The sequence below is a fragment of the Sinohyriopsis cumingii genome, chromosome 1 (assembly GCF_028554795.1).
Source record: "Sinohyriopsis cumingii isolate HCF-2022 chromosome 1, ASM2855479v2, whole genome shotgun sequence".
Lineage (NCBI taxonomy): Eukaryota > Metazoa > Mollusca > Bivalvia > Unionida > Unionidae > Sinohyriopsis > Sinohyriopsis cumingii.
In genome coordinates this window covers 109,841,993-109,855,615 of record NC_142961.1, presented here as the reverse complement: position 1 = coordinate 109,855,615, position 13,623 = coordinate 109,841,993, and positions in this window count along the sequence as shown.

The following is a 13,623-nucleotide window of genomic DNA, read 5'->3' as shown; positions in this document are numbered from 1 at the left end:
CGACATACTTTTTTGGTGGCGGAAATTTCAATTCCTGGTTTCCTTATTGAGGAAGCATTTCTCCTTCCTTTTCAAGCGGACATATTTGTACGCTTAACAATTTGCTCCGTCTGCATTAGGCGTCTTGTGGGCTTGGTGTCAGAAGAAAAATGTCAGATTTTAACGGTCTATTCTGTTTCCCCAATTTCCAGTTGCCCTCGAATACGTTTTGATGATGGCAGTTTTCGTCATCAAAATCGCATCCATCTCCCTCAGAGCCACTGTAAGGTATAGGTATGGCAATAAATAGAGCATCAACGATGCATAGAGAAACAAGTTGTGCATGCACGGACAAATAGAGCGTTGATTAATAAAAGTGATTATCCAGCATTGCCTCTTTCAATCAACTGAGGGATTATTCACAAGTAAGTGTGTGTGTGTGTGTGTGTGTGTGTGTGTGTGTGTGAATAATAAATAGTTGCAGAAAAACTAACCCCCAGACTAAGAAAAAACGTACACACACACAAACGCACAGTTACGTGTCATTTGAAAATTGACCATCATTTTATTCTTGCGCATGTTTATTGGGTATTATGAACATTTAGAGAAATAGACATATTTTCTTTTGCTTTTGTGCCCTTTCGAGGAAAGTCAGGGTCTTTTTGAAACTGTGTAACCCTTTTTCCCAACAAGACTTGACCTGATTCGGCCTCAGGTTCCTTAAGCAATTTTATTTTTACATTTTCTGTGGGACTTTTGATAGAAAATCTACCGAAACATTGTCATGCAATTGTGAAAGGAAATGTAGTTGTCTTCAAAATTAATGTTGTGCTTTCTTTGGAACGGCGATATAAAAGATATAAGACATCCTCATAATCTCGCACCAAAATATAAAAGCATTTTGCTTCAGTGTATATCAAATACAACTGGGTCCAACAAAGAAACACGATGAACTTTCCAAATTTCCACGGACAACGGTTATTCTCATTGCGTTCCCCCACTGAATACAGCATAGCTTGTTCCGATTGTGGCGTCGCTTTATATACGCATAGCCTTGCCATGCGACATTACCTCAGGCATACAGTTCAGTCATTACCTTTTATTATAGTACATACCGATCAGTTCTATTTATATTTTAACAATTTATATTCACTATTGGTATGATCTACGCTCTAGACTAAACTAAAGTGCTTGTTATTAGAAGCAGGTCGTTTGTCTGACATCCAAGTCAATCACGATTTCGTCCTACTAAACGCAACTGAAGTGTTCCAAAAATAACTCCATCGAACAAGGCTGATTTACTGTTTGTACGGTTACTGTTCCTTTATCTATGTGATAAATGTTGACCATTGTTTTTAGAATCGTCACGGACGAAAGCAAAATTTGCGTTCTCTTATTGGAGTTTATCGGTTCATTTAACTACCAACATAATCTGCTCTTCCTATTCTGCACGTAAGCTTTCGAAGTCTAACTTAAAACTATTCGCGACTCATCTCTGCTTGACAAGATTCCGATATGATAACCTTGGCGGATCGAACATGTATTTTAGTGATTTGTCCTTGCAACATCTATTTGATGTCACGAGTTGACTCCCTTAGTAAGTAATGGTAACTAACCAATAACGCGTTCAGTGGTGTATTGTGCCTCGGCCGAAAATGGTGGTGGCAATTGACCTAAAAAAGGACCCTTTGTAAGTTTAACATCGAAAGTATGACTACGTACAAGTAGGAAGCCATTACAGGTGTATTTGAGTGAAATGTATTTCTACAAACACGGACCGGCAAGGGAAAACCGGTTATTTATCAGTCCATTCAAGCTGTGTGTTCCCCTTGTCTCGATTATGTAGGAACAGCGTTCAAATTTGAACAACTTAATTTTGATTGAATGAGGTGGCTTGCCGCCGCATCTAATGAAATTCACAGACCAGAAGCACAGAAATATCTGCTTAATACGCCAAGGTGTAGATAGGTTTATCACATCGGAACATTGGCTAGCGAAGATGTTCGCGACTTGGCGAAAGGGACTTAGTTACGTCTAGTACATTATTCTATGATGTGTTTCTTTCACTAAAGGTCACAACTAAAATTTAAAAGTCTACGTCAGTGGCGGATAGTCCAATTTCTAGAATTTGTAACATCTATTTGTCCTTCCCTTTGAAGCAGACATATTTGTAAACGAACATAATCATATCACCTGCATTCAGCACATTTATAAGCAGCGTATTCCATCCAAACTGTGTGGTTTTAATGGCCATGCATAGAGACAGCAAGTTGCACGCGCATAGTCGGACAGAACACTGATTAATAACAGGGGTAACGGTGAGCTATGGTGAATAACTCCTTTCAATCACCCAAGAGGTTATTCTAATTTGCAATTCGCGAACTAAGTAAAATGCGAGATCAAATATATAGTGTCATTCGCATTTTACTGTTCGTATGGCCTTCTGTTTCTTTTACTAAGTAAAGATTGGTGATCATCCGTTTTTGAATCGCCATTGACAAAAGCAAAATTTACATTTTCTTATTAGAGTTTATCCGTTCATTTAACTTGCCAACTTAGTTTAATCTATTTGATTATGCACACACACACACACACACACACACACACACACACACACGCACGCACACATTAGGTAGGTAGGTTAACATATATGAACACTGGCTAGCGAAGACGGCGTGTGTGTGTGTGTGTGATTTATATTTTTTACGTAGCTTTAACAATTTTCCAGTCACATCGCTACGATGTCTGGACTGTGGCAGTTTACTGTGATGTCTAGCACGGGGGTATCATGCCGCAGACATGTAGCATCATGTCCCACCCAGCCATATTATCCTGACACCAGACCGAACACTAATCACTTAATATTAGGCGCCAAACGAGGCCGCTGCTAGTCTCTGGTGTGACTTGGCCGAGACGGACGCTCTAACCACTAAGCCGCCGGAGCGGTCACTACTGAAAATATAATTTAAGTGTAACCTAACAATTTTTTGTGAATACTTACTGTTCTTTATAAGTATTGTAAAATATGAAAACTGTGTAAACTATGAGGATAATATCTATCTTGCTAAAAGGAGCGGTCAGTTTTGTAAGGTGTGTGTGTGTGTGTGTGTGTGTAAATTATTTTACATATTGAACTGGCTACCTCACTGCATGCCCCTTATCGATCACGGTTTCGTGGTTCCCGTACAAATCCATTGTTTAATCGCTTTAAGTCAATGTCACAATCACACAACAGTTTCCTTAACGTCTTGCTTAAAGTTCTGCCATTTATTTTTATTTTCTAAACGCTTTTATGGAATTTCTTCATGTTATGAATGAATCGTTATAACACTAAAACAAATCGTTATAGCACGCTCGCTCGCCCATTTTTTTTAAGGTCAAATAATATAAAATTCAAAACAAAAGTATTGCTAATATTTGCTAACCCCTGATAGATTTTGCTTAACACTTGGGGAGAATCATCGTTCGGTCCATTTGCTTTTGAGGTCAAGGTCACAGTCATATACACTTTTTGCTAAGTTTTGCTTGAATTTTTTTGTTCGTTTTCATTTGCTTATATTTCCTAAACCCCATGATTGATTTTCTTTATATATTGCAAGAATCACTGTAAAGCTAATATATTTCATTCTGCAACATGCTCGCTCAATCTTTAGGCTTTGGGTCAAGGACAAATTTTTAGCAGCAATACTTTGATTGTGGGTCAGACATACAAACTGCAGCCTTCTTGTTATCTACCTTGACCCATTTATATTAATTTTCCCATGTTATGCACCGCATCTAAACTTTGGCAACTATCGTTCCATGTTATTATTATTAAAGTAGATGCTTCATAATTATAATCATAATTAATGTACGCGAAGTAAGCAAGGTGTTAACGATGATCAGCGTCATGGCATAATGACCCGATGATAAAATTTGGTCGGAGTGGACGAACAAATAGTATGTTATACATTAGCAAATCCTGTCAATAAACCAAACGATACTGATATATTTTTACTCTCTCCCCTCTGGTTTTAAGTAAAATGCACAATAAGTAAGTTCTTATAAGTAAAACAACTCTTGTCGATATGGAAAGTGAAAGAAAATCGTATCCATACCAAGCTTTTAGCATGTTCAAAATAAGCTTTCTTTCTTTGAGATCGCTCAGCATTAAGAGGTTAGAATTAGGACTGGTCGGACTGGTGTCAGGATAATGTGACTGGGTGGGACTTCATGCTACATGTCTGGGGCATGATGGCCCAGTGCTAGACATCACTATAAACTGCCCCACTACAGACATCGTAACGATATGACTGAAAATTGTTTAAAGCTACGTTAAAAATTCAAAACCCACACACACATACACACACACTTTCTTCTGAAAAACAAAAGATTCACGACACGGAAAACTTATAGAGTCCGGATAAAGAACATGAAGTAATTTAAAATGTGGCTTTTATAACCATTGGACATTTAATAATTAGCTAATTAGAACAACAAGCTATGAGTTTAGCGCACCAGGTTATGAACATCGATGCCGTGCTAGTTGAAAATGTGCGTTAACTGTGTTAGCAATGAATACATGCAGCCCAATGTCTACGCTGTTCGTTACTTATGTAGACGGTGATCTGCCGGCTCCTTATGATGAACAACGCAAATCTATCGTTATAGAACATAGATTTATCAGGTATGTAGGCCTTATTCTACTGCTAATATACCCATATCGCGTGACCTACAGTCTGCCTATTACCGATAAAGGTACATAATGCAAGGTATTCTGTTACATTATTGATATACGACACCTGCAAATCACGCGAGGCGCCGCCAGTTAAAATGTGTTAGGTTCGATGTTATAAGAAGATTTTTTTTACCCAATCTAATTGTAGAAGTGAGAGACTGCGAAGTCTAACTCAACTACGTAATACAACATATATATTTGTTTCTTGTCCTTGATCATCAGAAATCTGAAATATTTAATTTCACAAATATGTTGTCAAACATGGGTATGAATTAAAACTTGTTTTCTTGCGGTCTGAAAGCGCAAGACTGTTTTGACACCTTAATTTCTTTAATTATTCTAATACAGCACATATACATTCACATTCATCTGCCCTCGATCGTAAACAAAGAAAATCGTATAAAGCCAGAGTTAACAGAGTCGCTCGTACCCTAATTTACCATGTAGGGTGGCATTATTAGTGGAGTTATGATCACCCTATTTCCTGTCATTATCGCCTATTCCGTTGTTTTGCTAAGAACACCTCACGAATTTCACTGGGGCAACGTGACTGCAATGATGAAGACAACGCTCCTTCTTTATCGATGAGCTTGATACGTAAAAGCTACGATTATACAAGTTTTGATAAAGGCCGTATGTCAAACTGATCTAAACTTAAAAATCTGTATGTGGCTAATGTAAACCATATTTTGATTACTCAAACAAAGAATACGATAAAATGAGCTTCGCAAGAATTACCTACGATGAACTTTTTAACGAAACTTTTCTTGCGAGATCTCATACATCCATGTCAGAGCGATGAAGTTACACTTCACCCGCGGGCGCCAGATAAATGTCATCACTCTCTTAAGTTTCACGAAAATTCACGACATGAAATCAAACTGAATTCCCATCAAATTTTCTCTAAATGCTATTTCTAGTATCACGTGTTTGTAAGCGTTTTCGAAAGTAAATTATCCGTTGAGGTTAATTTTACAATTGTATTCGTTTGACAATAAGGATGTAAGGCACCGTGGTATCACAGATTATTTGTAAAAATCAAACAACACAAACTGCTAAAGATTAAACAGTTAGGTACATCTACCGCTAAACGAATGCAGCGGAGAACTGAAAGTGTTATGGTCTAGATATATGCGCATATACATACTATATTTTGTATAATAAAGTGGAATAAAATCTACCGATATAACATATACATTGATAAAATTCAATTAAATCAGAAAGTTATATATATCTAAACAATTGTCATCAGACAACAACAGATAATAATAATAATAATAATAATAATAGGTACAGTCCACTGTTTTCCCCTATTTCCAATGACCTAAAGAAAACAGTCACCGTGAACTGTGAACTGCAAGATTCACAAACACTACAGACAATTTTCTTATATTCACTTAATACATCGCGAAATTCTAATTTCACACTTGCATGTTTTCTTTTCTCGTTTCATGTTTGCAAACTTGATCTGACCTCTTAATTTGCTTATTGTGATGACTTACTAACGTCAATCTAATATTTGTCTTGACAATAACATGAACCAAGTAAAATCCTTCGTAAAAAAATGTTCATGTTTTCAAAACATAAAATTTTCATGCTCATTAAGCACTTCCGTTTTAAAACTCTTCAGTTTTGGAGGTGTTGTCAAGATCTTCAATTTTAAAGGTAATTAATTCCAATATGTAATCAGAAATCCCATTATATCAAAATGGAAGTAATCGGTTCTGAAATTTTGAGATTCTTGCTTCTGCGTGAATATTTAATAAAATGTTCAGCACTCAGCAAACGAAAAGCACTTAAATCATGTCCTTAATATAAGTTTTCCATTACCGTAACTCTGACAAGGCTGTAATACTGTATGTCAGACCGGCACAATTTTCAATTAGGCCTAACTAAACATCACAAGAAGACGTCTAGTAAAAATCCAACGTCGATACGACTTTCCATCAAGGACTAGTTGCAACAAAATTCCAAAATGGCCCCAGTGGTGGCCAAGTTTGGAAATCAGATTGGCAGAGAACTTATTTAAGGTCAACCAGAACCATAAGAATTCTTCTGGTGAAACCCCACGTTGATATGACTTTCCCTTCAGAAGTAGCCAAAACAATATTTTCAAAATGGTTGCTGTGGTGGCAGTAATTGATGTCTGTGTGGCGCCATTTTAATTCAGGACCAAGCAGACATCGTATGAAGTCTTCAGGTGAAAACCCCATCTCGATGACTTTCCATTCAGGAGGAGTAGAGACAGCAAGTTCTGAAATGGCTGCCTTGCCTGCCATATTGGACGTGAGACAGCACTATTTTCATCTGAGACCAACTAGACAACCTAAATTTTTTGTTTTGTGAAAAACCCCATGACCATCCATTCAGGAGAGGTAGCAATAACAAGATTTTCTAGCCGGCCACTGTGGCGGTCATATTGGACATCTGAGTGGAACCATTTCCATTTAGAACCAGCTGTTTATAAGTCGTCTTATGAGAACTCCATGTTAATACGGTTTTCCGTTTAGGAAGAGTAGTGATGACACGATTTTCAAAATGACTGCAGTTGCGGTCATGTTGGACGTTTGATCGGCACCAGTTGCATTTAGGTCCAACAAGACCTTAGGATGAATGTGCATGTATATTTTCATGGCAATCCTGTAAGTAGTGTAGAAGGAATGGCAGTAACAATCTTGTGCTAATGGACGAACTAGACAAGTAATGGTAAAAAATGCACTTCATTTAGTTCAAATCCAAAAAGTTAAGGGGAATTGGCAAATAGGGGTCCGTAACACTTCTATATCACACTGGTTAATGCTGGCAATCAAACTCATTCAGGTCACATCAATAACATGCATGTTAACTTTTGTTCAACTCAAACAGCACCTAAAAGACTTCTGTTGCCGAAATCAGGATTAGAACATGCATTAAGTGAGCACGGATCTTCTGAATTTGACGTGGAATGGCATAAATCAAACTTATTACAAGTCTCATTACTATACAGATGCATGCCAAATTTTCTTTAGGATAATACAAGTACTATTCCAATTACATGGTAGTCAAATATCAGCCACTTTCAATATAAGGACAGGTTAAACAAATACGATCTCTATGATCAATTACGGTCAAATTCGGTTCTGTATCAATCCAGTTTTTTTTTAAAACTTTACTAATTCGTAAAATAGTCTATGTTTAGGCAGTATATCAAGTGGAAATTCGAAACTGAAGATCATGAAATGTTATCACTTTACACCACCAAATACAACCATGTCCCATAAATATATGCTGCCAAAACCAGAGTTACGAGGAATGGAGACCAGGATCCATTATTCCTGTAAATACGTTGTGGAACAACGAAAACATACGCAATCAAGGCTTCATCAAAACGGAGATGCCTGCAAAATTTGTCGAAATTAACAATCCTTGTTTATGTTCAGGAAAACAACGTCAGGGCAACTGGCAAAATTAGGCGCAATAAAATTCCATAAATTATGACATGTAACACTGGATATTAAATTGATTCAAGGTCTCGACAATACTATGATGCATGCTGAATTCGATTGAGTACGATTTTTGGTCACGTTATGTTGCTGAAAAGAAGCTGTGAGAATGGGAATCCTGAAACAACAGCTCCTGTAATAGGAAATATGGAATGCTGGAAATTTAAGACATTTACTGTCTTGTCACTATAAAGTTGTATGCAGAATTTAGTTAAAATTCAAGTTCTTTAGAAGTCATGTTGCCAGAACCACTGTTAAGAGGACAAGCAACGAAATAGGGGCCGTAACTTCTCTACAAAATAACAATAAATGCTAAGAAATCGAACTTGTTCAAGGTGTTATAAATGTATAGCTGTATACCAACAAGCAATTTCTTTTTTTTTTTTTTTAAACAGAAACATGTTTTCCCCTGGCCCACCATGACAATTAAAGTCATTCTGCAATACTTGTACTTTACAAAGAGAAAGGAACAATATAGCAAAATGAATTAAATTAAATTGTGACCATGAAGATATTAGTACGATTAGTATTATATTTTGTGCAAAGAGGGGGCCACGTGGCTCAGGGTGCTTGCCCTTGCAGATGATTATGCAATCTCATTTCACTCCGCGTGTGTCTCGGCTTGACCAATATGGGTATGTGAGAAGGCTCGTCAGTAGCTTCATATGGGTCAGTGGTTCTTTCTCCACCATGTATACTGTCCACCATTTATAGCCTAGCATATGCCGACAAAACCAAATCAACCATTTGTACATAGAACTGACATTTCATGTGCATCAGATATATTAGAAATTATTTATGATGACCAATGATGTCATCTTTTAAAGCCGTCAGTTCTCAAAGAATATAATACTCGTTACTGTAAAACATATCTACACAGGACACAAGGGACAACAAAATTTGTGACATGTCCATTTTATATAGATTTTAATAGATCATTATCACGAAACAGGACCCAAAAAAGTAATGCAGGAGCCATTGTCCTCTGTATGGAGGTATCTGCTTTGGCAGCTTTCAAACTTGTTTGGTGGAAATCTTGCCTATATCCTAAGAAGACCTCCCTCATCCACCAACACTACATCAACATCCATTGCATACAGATGTTCGACCCCCACCCAAACCAAAAAGAGATCAAAAGTAGGCCAAAGATCGCTCACTTGGCTGACGTCTATCTTAAACCCTAATATCAGGGCAGTTGGCCTAAAAGTATGGGTTAGAATGAAGCGTTCCAACATTTAGAGTTCTTCTATTAACAAGTAATTGTAAGGTTCATCTATTTTAACCAACAGTTGCCATATTTGATTGTGGATTGGCATCATTTGTACAAAGCATTGGGGCCTTTATGACAGTGCTTTCTGTCAAATTCTTTTCTATGGATATATTATGAAGTCGCATTAAAAGTTTTTCTACTTTCATTAATGATGGCCATATTTGATAATGGATGCAGGACTGTATCATAATCTCATTTGGCCTTACAGCTAGGTGAGCTAAAAACCTTACTTTGCCTTTGTACTGTAGACCATGAAATTAAGTCATAAAAATGATAAAATGTTGAACATCTGAAAACTCATACAAGAGCATGAAAATATGTCATACTAAATTTAATTATGTGTACTTCATATGGGGTTTGCTAAGTTGTACTAACAGTTCTTTTGTCCAAAACGTTTATGTCAAATAGGCTCTTCTTCCAAAAGGTGCACAAAACAAAAATAAATTGACGAGTCCCTCGAACGGACTGATGCTTCATTGTTTGAAAAAGATATTCCTGGAATTCAAGATATGACCATTTCTTCTTCAGTGGTGCTCCACAGATATTACATACTTCTTAGTGACAAGTATAAGGTGAAGCTATTTGCATTTGCAAACATGCACAATGAAGAGAATGTTGGCATACATCTATGCTATTTTCATGTACTGCAGCTGAAATGTCTTTACATATTGTATTTGTGATAATATTTGGATGATCTAAGCAAATAGCTGACCAAACTGTCTGTTCCCATGTGCTCGAAAAATTAGCCTGAATTAGTCCAAAGTACACAAACATTAGCAGTTATTAAAATAAAGAAAGCAAATTTTGACATAGCAATACCAACATCTAAAAGTGCAAGGGATAAAATTTATTAAATTAAAAATTACTGGCTCAATTTGTTTGGGGTCATTTTGTTTTGTTAAATTTACCTTTTGAAGTCCAGGAAGTGAAACTAAGTGGAGCAATTGTTTGATTGTTGTACATCTTAAGTATGGCCAAATTGTGTACTCTTTAACCACATTTACAAGTATCAATTATACACAAAAATAAATCGAATTAATAGTTCTTTTGACAATACCCAAGATATACAATGTCTTGTTTTTAAATAGCAAGGATAACCAGAAAAAACCTGGGAAATTGTTTTTCTTTAAAAATCTAACCCTATGCAAAATATGAAACTGCAGCATGCCACCTTTTTAACTGTTGAGTGTTGAAAATGTAATATTCTTGAATGACAAGATTTTCAGCAAAGTTACAGCTGTAGGCACATTGGATTTAACAGCCAGCACCATTTTAAAGATAAACTATGACCATCCATTCAGAAAGAGTAGCACTACCAAGATTTTTAAGATGGCTATCATGGCAGTCTTTCAGTGAAAGCCCCATGTTGATATGGCCATAGCTTATGAAGGAGTAGCAGTAACAATTATTTCCAGATGGCCACCATGGCAGCTATATTGGTTCACAATCAGTATCATTTTCATTCAGGACCAACTTGATACCCTAAAATGTCTTCTGGTGAAAACTCAGATGTCAATATGACCTTCCATTTAGGATGAGTATTGATAACAAGATTTTCAAGATGACTGCCATGATGGCCATATCTCAAGTCAGACTGGCACCATTTTCATTCAGGCCCAGCTATATGCCATCAATAATCCTCAGGGGTAGCAATAACATTTTCAAGATGGCTACCATGGTAGCCATATTGGATGTAATATCAGCACAATTTTCATTTAGGACCAACTAGACATTACAAGAAATATCCTGGTGAAAACCCAATGCCAATATAACTTTCCATCAATACGGTTTAATTATAAGATATTGAAGATGTCCACTGTAGCAGTCACACTTAAAATCAGATCAGCACAATTTTCATACAAGATTGAGACATCGTTGGTAGTCTTCTGATAAAAACCCATGTTTATAGCTTTCTGTTCACTAATGACCAACTTGACATCACAAGTCATTTAGTGAGAATAGCATGCTAATATGACACTTCAAGTTGTGACAAGATTTTTAAGATGGCTTCTGTGGTGGCCATATTGGATTTCTGGCCAGTACTGATTTTAACTGGGATCAATCACACAGCATGAGGAATAGCAATAACAAGATTTTCAAGATGGTTGATATGTGGTGGCCATAATGGATATCTGAGCAGAACTCATTTCATTTAGTATTATACCAAACGATGACTGTATGTCGGTACAATTTCAAGGCAATCCTCTAAGTAGTTTAGGAGTTGTGATAACAATCGTTGTGCAAACGGATAAGTGGATGACGAACAACAGGCCATCCGATAAGTCCCAGTTAAAAGAAGCTTATTGGGTCATGGAATGTACTCAGAGCACTAGTATCGAAATATCTATTTGCTCTGGATTGGCTCAAAAGCTTTTGAGATATTGCGCTTAGAAGGTAAGTACTATGGATGAATACACTACATAAAGACAAGGACTCCTAACCATGATAATGACATCATTTCTGCAGGTCATACTTTAATCATTTTATCTACTTTTATTTGGCCATTCATGCTTTCCAGGCATTCTGAATGCTTAAATCCAACCTTTCTTCATTTATTCATTCACATCCTGTGGTACTACAGTAAGTGGTCATTGACAGCTTTGCATGTTTGTAGGTTCAAGTACTGCTTGACTGAATACTGGGCTAATTATCAGCCAACCAAAACACTCAAAAGAAAACAAATCTGGTATGACTGATCAGGAGTGTCTGAAACGACCACACATTTATGTAATCCAAATATTCACAAGTGGATCACCTTTTCATTTAAATCTATCAAGGCAATGCAGTGAAATTGTTTAATGGCACTTTACCGACATATGTCCATTTCTATTATGAACAAATTAAATTGTGTGTGTGTGTTGGATTTTTAACGCAGCTTTAACAATTTTTCAGTCATACTGCTATGATGTCTGCAGTGTGGCAGTTTCTACCGATGTCTAACAATGGGGCATCATGCCCCAGACATGTAGCATTGTCCCACCCATTCACATTATCCTGACACCAGGCCGGCCAGTCCTAACACTACCTCTTAATGCTGAGCACCAAGTCAGGCATGTGCTAGTACTATTTTTGTAAGTCTTTGTTATGGCCTGGCTGGGGTTCAAACCCACAACCTCCCACATCCAGGATGCATGCTCTACCCACTTACGTCACAGAAGCGGTTTAAATGACAGTAACGAGTCTTTAATTCTTGTAACTGATTATACTGAAGATCAATTTCAATGCACGATATTGTGTTTGAAGTGAACTGATTGCATTAATTAGGAAATGGTCAGTGCTTGAACAACATAATGTATATTATGATCACTTAATAGAAGGTGATTTTGAGTAAAAGTTGTGTACATGTACTACATTATTTTTGCAATGCTGATTAGAAGGAAGATTCAGAGAAGGAAAATACATGCAGAAGTAGAGGGATAAAATGTACGGCTGCCACTCAGTCTGAGGTAACTGTTTATCAAAAGAGACTTGAAACCGATTCTGTGGCAGCAAAAAATGTAAAATATGACAAAACTAAGAGACAAAGAAATTTCAGCCACCTTGGGTTCATAATTATCAATGGCTTGAATTCACTGATGTTTTGCAGCTACTGCAAACAATATCCCAAACTGGAATGGGTTGGATATTCAGCCAGTGTATTTGACAGTGGCGCTGACAAGTTAAAAATTTAATCAATCACATCTTGGGATAATTCTGGACCTCATAAAGCCTGTGCAACACATTATATGCATGACACTAGCCTGCATGTGCTGAAAATCCCCTGCTAACACTCCACTAGGAAAGGCCATATTAAAATTACATAGAATGAAATCAAAAGTAAAATAAAATGAGAGCTCTCTTTAACACAGCCTACAACCTAGCCCAATAAGGAAAACCATTTTCTGATATGGAAATGCTGTGTGCGCTCCAGGAGAATAACAGTGTTAAAACTGGTGTTAATTATAAAAATGACTCAAGCAAGAGACTTTGTTCTGTCAATTGATAAAGTCTTGAGAGAAGAAGCTAGGAAACGTTTGAATTCCATTAAATCCATTTTCATTCTTGCTGATGGAAGTATGGATGATGAAGTATCTGAGCAAAAAAGCAGTGTATACAAGATGCCATGATGAAAACAATTAAGTCCTTGGAAGAAAGAAATCTCTTGATCATTATTTTTTTAGTGTTTTCTATGGATT